The following is a 7,018-nucleotide window of genomic DNA, read 5'->3' on the forward strand; positions in this document are numbered from 1 at the left end:
AAGACAAGAAAAGAGGATATTTTACTTTTCCAATCCCCATAAAGGTATGGGAAATAATTTCTTTTGAATTTGTAGGAGGATTTCTTATGACTAGATATGGACATGATTATTTATTTGTGGTCCATCTTTAAGAAAATTATTTAAATCTACACAATGCATGTAGGTATGGTAAATATTTTTGTCCATATTCCAAAAGTTGATTCTAATAAGGATCCATAATAGGTACTTAGGGTACTTTGTACACACATAATACTTAAGGAATATTTCTCGCATATGCTTTAAATTTTCTCTCACACTTACAAAATAATTGTCCAATATGTAAGATATTCACCTCATCTAGAGTTAGTAGCAGTATTCTAGTTGGTCTCTTTTGTATCTCTCACTCACTAGCAAAATGTGATCTAGTTGGGGGTAACCTTAAGTTAGTGAGTCAGTTCAACACTTGTCATGGTTAAAGTGACACTTGTTAGCATGTTTCTTGTTTAAGAGTGTCTACAAATACTCTTCTTTGAAAGTAGTGCATCCAATTTAGTAGCCAATTTTTAGAATTACTTTATGATAATTTCAAGCAACTTGTTTATACTCATCTCTTTATTTGCATGGTGTAACTACACTTTTAGATTTGATTATTAAGACATCTAACTTTCATATTATAGAATTTTTTTATTCTGTTTCTTTATTTCCTACATAATGCTTAGTGTCCATATTAATAGTTTCCTTCTCATATACATTCATACCAATATAATAACCTCATCACATGCCTCTACTTTGTCTCAAATGACTCAAGTGTTAGGTAAGCTTAAAACTTTGAAGTCAATTGTTGTAGGACATTTGATGCTATTTAAAGAAGAGTGATTTAGAACTATTTTCTTTAGAAAACTGACATATATAGATACTTAGGTAACCATTTAATACATCATGTATATATATGTATTTAGATGCACTTCTAATAGAAAGTAAAGTTTTAAAAAGGATAATAAAAGTTCATTGTACTCGTATGTATAGTTGAATATATTCTTGCACTTGAAATTATGTATGGGATAAGCTAGATGACAAGGACCCCTTCCATTTCCTGCTGATCGTTACTTAAATGGTTTTCTTGTTATTTCTGTTAGCTTGCTTTATGGATATTACTGTATGACTTTGAGGAATGACCATGTGTCTTCCTATATATTTTTTTTATATATATATATATTCTTAAATTAATAAAAAATGATATACTTATTCATTAAAAAAAATTATCATCAAAAAATATTAACCCTAAAAAGATTTATATCATTTATTGTTATCAATGTGAAAAACTTGGTCAGGATATAAGAAATGCACATGTTTAGGAAGGAAAATTTGATCCGACTAAATAGAACTAAAAACTTGAAGGACACAACTACAGCAATTAAAAATTGACTATTTAGAAGTGGAAAAATGAAATTAGTGATTGATTTTAAGTGGTTTAAGACTCTGGAAACAACAGCAGTCACAGAAATGTTTATAAAATGTACAAAAATGACAAACGAGTATAAAATCCTTCCTTTGCATGCAGAAGTATACTGTACAACTCAGTGCAGAACAGTTTCTGCCAGTTGGAGGGGCATTCCGAGAATTGAACTCGGGACCTCTCGCACCCTAAGCGAGAATCATACCACTAGACCAAATGCCCTCAGATGGTAGAACTGAACAATGATATTTGTTACTTTATATTTCATCTATAGAGTAAGAAAAATAAAAAATTTTAAATTGTCAGAAGTGGGATTTGAACCCACGCCCTCGTTAGAGGACCAGAACTTGAGTCTGGCGCCTTAGACCACTCGGCCATCCTGACCTACTATGCAGTCGAAAGATAAATTTAATATTAAATAAAAGTAGCTCAACAGTTAACTCTACATACCTTTCCTACTCTATAAGCTAGGGTTCAAATGATTTTTTCTGTAATTTTATTTCTAATAGTTCAAAGCTAACGACTAAGTTTTTCAAAGACCTTTCCCTCCTAGCAAACTACCCTAATGCCAACCAAGGTGCTTTGTCATGTACTTCTATATTATAGTCCTCTTCAAGGTGTATGATAGGATCATAACATATTAGAGTCTAAAGAGTGGTCTAGACAATAAACCTAAAGTAACAAACTTTTATTTTCTTATGGTTATATTTGGTTTTGTAATTTTATTGTTTATTATAGGCACGGTCTTTTTAAGTGTGGCTTTTAAGTTTTTGATGGCTGAATATATAGTGTAATTGATTCAAATTTTCAAGGAGATTCTCTGGTCTTAGTTATCACTTCTTTTCAATAAATAGAGGCATGAGTGAAGTTCCATTTGGTGGACTTTGCTAAAAATTGTTCATTGAATGCCTCCTCCTTGTGTTGTCTTTTATTCTCCTTACTAAAATAACTATGTATATATACATATAGACCCCCTTCTATGTAACAAGACATGTGGTGAATAAGTCCTTTTATATCAATTTATATTGATTGCTTTGTTTTTGTATGCTACTATTCTATTGAAAGGAAGTTTGAAGAAAGTTGATAAATTAATTTTTTTTGAATATTTATTTGACATGTTTTTAATTTTTTAATTTTTTAAATTAAGATGTATAGTTATATCTTATAAGTATATAAACAAGTTGCAATTTAATTAGTTAAACAAAATTGTTGAGAGTGATGTTATGTTTCTTAGTTACATCATCAACCAAGGTTGAAATATTAGAGGTGTGATATAAGGGATGAGGCCAAGATCATGCCTGATAATGGATTCTATTTGTTAATTAATTCCATGATACCATAACCATCACCATCATTTTACCAATACCCAATTCAAGTGTTGTACCAACACTCCAAATTTCCACAAATTTTAATCCACATCCTCAAACTAGAAGACAACCTTCGTACTTATCAACATCAAATTTTAGCTTAGAAAAAATATTTGTAAATCTATACCAAGAAGTACTAATATGAAAATTAGTTGTACCATCATAAATATCACATTAAAATATGTAAACCCCCAAAGTTTTTCCTCTTGACTTGTTTATATGCTCATTGAATCACACCTTGGCAAACTCAGGCACCTACAAGTGATCAACCAAGTACCAAACTCATTTTACAATACAAATTAAAATTTGCATGGTCCACTATATAGTACACTCTAAATGCTCTTCAATGCTTATTCAAAATTAAAAAATTGATTCCATACACAAAATTTGTGAGAATAAATGGGTCTGAGAGAAATATATGACTTCTAGGCCCCCAAAACTAATCAAATCAAAAAAATTAGGGAGCCAAACCTATACCACTAAATACTGCTCAAAAAGAGCTTTCCATAAACTATTAGAAATAAAAAATCTAACACTATGGGTGAAAGTTATGCCCCTTGAAACAAAATTGCCCCATCATGCTTAGAAGGGGGTCTTGAGGTTATCTATATTGTGTTTGTATGATGTTGACACCAACGTGACATCATCCTAACATTAGCGAAACTTGTAAGAAATGTGTAGATGGATTCTCGATAGTGATCAATCTGAGTGGCACTCACAGGTTGGGTTGACGTGGATTTAAAATGAGTTTTATATTTTCAAATTTAATTTTTTTGTTATTCTTTGCTTGGACATGTTTGCATTTTAAATGAACTTTAATATAAATTGTGAATCCACCATGCCATGGTCTAAATGGTGACCCTACTAATCATAATACATTGGTTGGTGACTCCCATTGGACGCACAATGGTACACTAGTGATAATACCTTGCATACGTAGGTTACGAGAGTCTATAGGGGAAGATCACCAATAGATGTCATAATTCCAATAACCGCACACGTATTGTCATAGTGGTCCCCCAATAACCATCATAGTTCCAATTTTTGAAAATCCCATTAATAAATTTCACATGTACCAATAGCCGATCACTTTTTGTCAATTTTTTGTTCATAATTGGCCCATTTGTGCACCACTATTGGAACATTTGTTCACAAGTACTGGCGATTTTGAGTGGATAGTTACTGGAACATCTTTAATTAGGTATTAGGGGACATTTTGAAAGGTGTACTTTTTGACCTTTGTGCACATAACTGATCTCACAACGTGCATCATTACTACCCAAGAGCCAAAATAATAGCAATAAGCAGTTAATTCACATACAAAGACAACTAAATTTTGTTTTGTCAAAATCCGATGTATCGTTTAGGATCTATGGGTGCACGAAGTTAGCTATGACAACTACTAGTACTCTTCCCCTAGAACCCTTGCCAATTTAATACTTTTTAAAATTTTAATTTTTAGGTTTAAATGTTTTAAAAGATGATTGGGAAATTAATTTTTAAATGACTTGCAAATGCCCTTGTCTATACGATTAGGCTTGGGCTATTTTTTTTGTATTTTTTTCAAGTGACCATAATAGATATTTTTTATATTAATCTTTATTTTTTGGCCAACTTGGATCCAATGGTGAGGTTCATTTTGTCCCAAATGACCATTTGTGAAACTTCCCCCACAAAACCCTAATATGAAAGCACATCTAGGAAAAAAAATTGTCCCAACATTTTTCAAATCCTAGACATGCAACAAACATAATAAAAGAACAAACCCGAAACTCTCAAATCTACAAAATAAAAACTAGCATATGTGTCTAATAACTTGTAATTTCTCAAATCTTTCTTGCATATCCATCTATTCAACTTTGCACCAAATCTACTTAAGCTAGGATTATAGCTTGACTTGAGAGCTCATACCTCCCACAACCATGAAATATTTGATACTACTTGCTATGAAATAATGGGTCAATAGTCAATTCATTTAATCCATTTCCTACAAAACCTCATTGTGTTAGAGTATTCGGGTATTTACTTGATTAATTAAACAATATTTGTTTAATTATTTAAGTTCCCTTTATCTCTTTTACACTTAAGCTAACTTTAGGTGCATAATAATTAATTCTTTTATTAATTATTATGTGCAAACCTAGGTTTTCCCTTTTAGGGTTTCTTGACCTATTAAAGGTTAAGTTCTTTCTTTTCATTGTATGAAGAAGAAGGTTTTTTACATTACACATTTTGTGAATATTGAGCTCTCTCTTTTTGAGCATATTTTCTGTGTATTTCTTTCTTCTGTGATTTGCTTCCTTGCTTCTCCTTGGAACAGGTTTTTCAACTTGCAGAGATCATTTGGGCTCCTATGGTGTTGTATTTTCTCAACTCCAACATGGTATCAGAGCTTTAGATCTGCAACTACCTGTTCTTGTTTTGAGAATTTTTGTATTGGAAGTAGATCTAGGGTTTTAGAAAGTTTTTTATGCACCTAGGTATAGGATTTTTTTCTGAGCACTTTGGGCCTAAACATACCTCACCATCGTGCTCAGAAGGCCCGAAAACCCCTATGGTCATATAAAATTTGACCTATTTTGGATCTTGAGCCTCTAGGAGTATTTTTTTCTCAGATCCAGGTCGTACGACCCTAACACGTAGTTCGAGAATTTTTTTTTTTCAAAAAAAATATATTTTTCCTTTTTACAGCATGCAGGCCAGATTTTGATTTTTTATCAAAAAAATCTTCAAAAAATCAAAAGAAAAAAGGCGAATAGGGTTTGAAAAAATAAATTTGTTTTTGGCAAAATTTTTGGGCGGGGGGGGTTCCCACAGTACGCAGGGTACCGTGGGGCCCCTGCCATGCTGCAGGCCCCGTACAGCCGCCGTCAACACCGTTCTGGCCCCTGCCGGCAGCTCCCTCCGGCCCCCTACGAGCCTCGGCCTCCGGCCCCTTGTTGGCCTCGGCTTCTGCTCCTGCCCGTCTGGCCCCCGCGACACTGCCGACAGCTCCCGCCGGCCCAACGGCCCCCGCTGCTCACACCGCCTGCGCTCAGCCCCTTGCTTCACCTTCTTGGCCTCCTTTGCGTCGCAGCACTGCCACTGCCTTCCTGCGGCCTCCTCCGCGCCGCAGCTCCCTGCAGCCCCATCGTCGTGCTTAGCTCCCCAGTCGCTGCTCCGCTCCCCGGCCGCCGCCTGCAGCACCACTGATCAGCTCCACCGCCATGGCCTGCTGCCCGAGCTCAGCCGCCACTCTGTTGGTGCTCTCCCTCATAGGTGGCTACCTTGGCTCCGCCACCCGGCCGCCACCGGAGCTCCTCCCGGCCACTGGACCACTGTCAGGCCGCTAGCGGAGCACCACCCACTGGCCACCGGAGCACCGCCCAGCCACCAAACTACCTTTTTTTTTGCCTCTTTCAGGGGGGGTTTGGTTTTTTGGCCATATCTTGGGCATACAGAGTCATTTTTTTGAAAACGAATAGGCATCAGAAAGCTGGCTTCGAGCCGAACCTCACCATGTTGGTAATTTTTTCCATTTTTTTTGTTTGACTATGTTTTTTTCCAATCAAAGTGAGGTCTCTTTTTTGCACTCCAAGAGACGTAGAATGAGCATCCGAACTCCGTTTTTTGAAAACTTTATATTTTAGGAAAGTGTGTGCTATGTACTTTCCAGCCATATGAATTTTATTTCCAGATTCTGCTCCATGCATATTTTATTCAATTTTTTTCTTTTCAGCACTTTGGTGGATATCATGGTTGTTTCAGGTCCCGGGATCTCTTCTCTGAGTAGGATGTCTCTATTTTGGTTCTCGTTTCTATTTCCAGTCTTCATATCATTGTAGCATTTTATTTATGCAAACACACTCAGATAAAGTGCCATCATGCATCGCTTACTTGGGATCTTGCACATCTTGTGCCTTGTTGTACATGCACTACTTATAAAGTGCCATGAGGGGGTTGATGTTTGCCTGTTGTTTGCCATTTTTCTTTGTCTAGTGAGTGTTCCTTCCATGATATTCGCCTCATGAAGTGTGTCAAGGGAGTGTTCCTTCCACGACACCATGTATTTTTCTCAGCACCTTTGATGTTCCTGGTTCTTCGTCACGCAGTTCTTGTTGGCTATTCCTTTCAGTGTACCTGTCCCTCTCCCTCTTCAGCATTATGGGGAGGTTTGTCCTGTTGGTTCTAATGCTTCCATGGTTCGATTGATCAGCTCTTCAGGCTTTGGTGTTTT

General features: G+C 36.0%; 2 non-coding genes across 2 annotated transcripts; both read right to left on the bottom strand.

Moving 5' to 3' along the window:
* Positions 1-1,585: 1,585 nt before the first annotated feature.
* Positions 1,586-1,657, bottom strand: TRNAP-AGG (transfer RNA proline (anticodon AGG)). The gene has a single exon. It is a non-coding gene; the product is annotated as a tRNA-Pro (tRNA).
* Positions 1,658-1,735: 78 nt separating this feature from the next.
* Positions 1,736-1,819, bottom strand: TRNAL-CAA (transfer RNA leucine (anticodon CAA)). Its single transcript has one exon. It is a non-coding gene; the product is annotated as a tRNA-Leu (tRNA).
* Between the last annotated feature and the right edge of the window lie 5,199 nt (positions 1,820-7,018).

The sequence above is a fragment of the Cryptomeria japonica genome, chromosome 8 (genome assembly GCF_030272615.1).
Source record: "Cryptomeria japonica chromosome 8, Sugi_1.0, whole genome shotgun sequence".
In the NCBI taxonomy this organism is placed as follows: domain Eukaryota; kingdom Viridiplantae; phylum Streptophyta; class Pinopsida; order Cupressales; family Cupressaceae; genus Cryptomeria; species Cryptomeria japonica.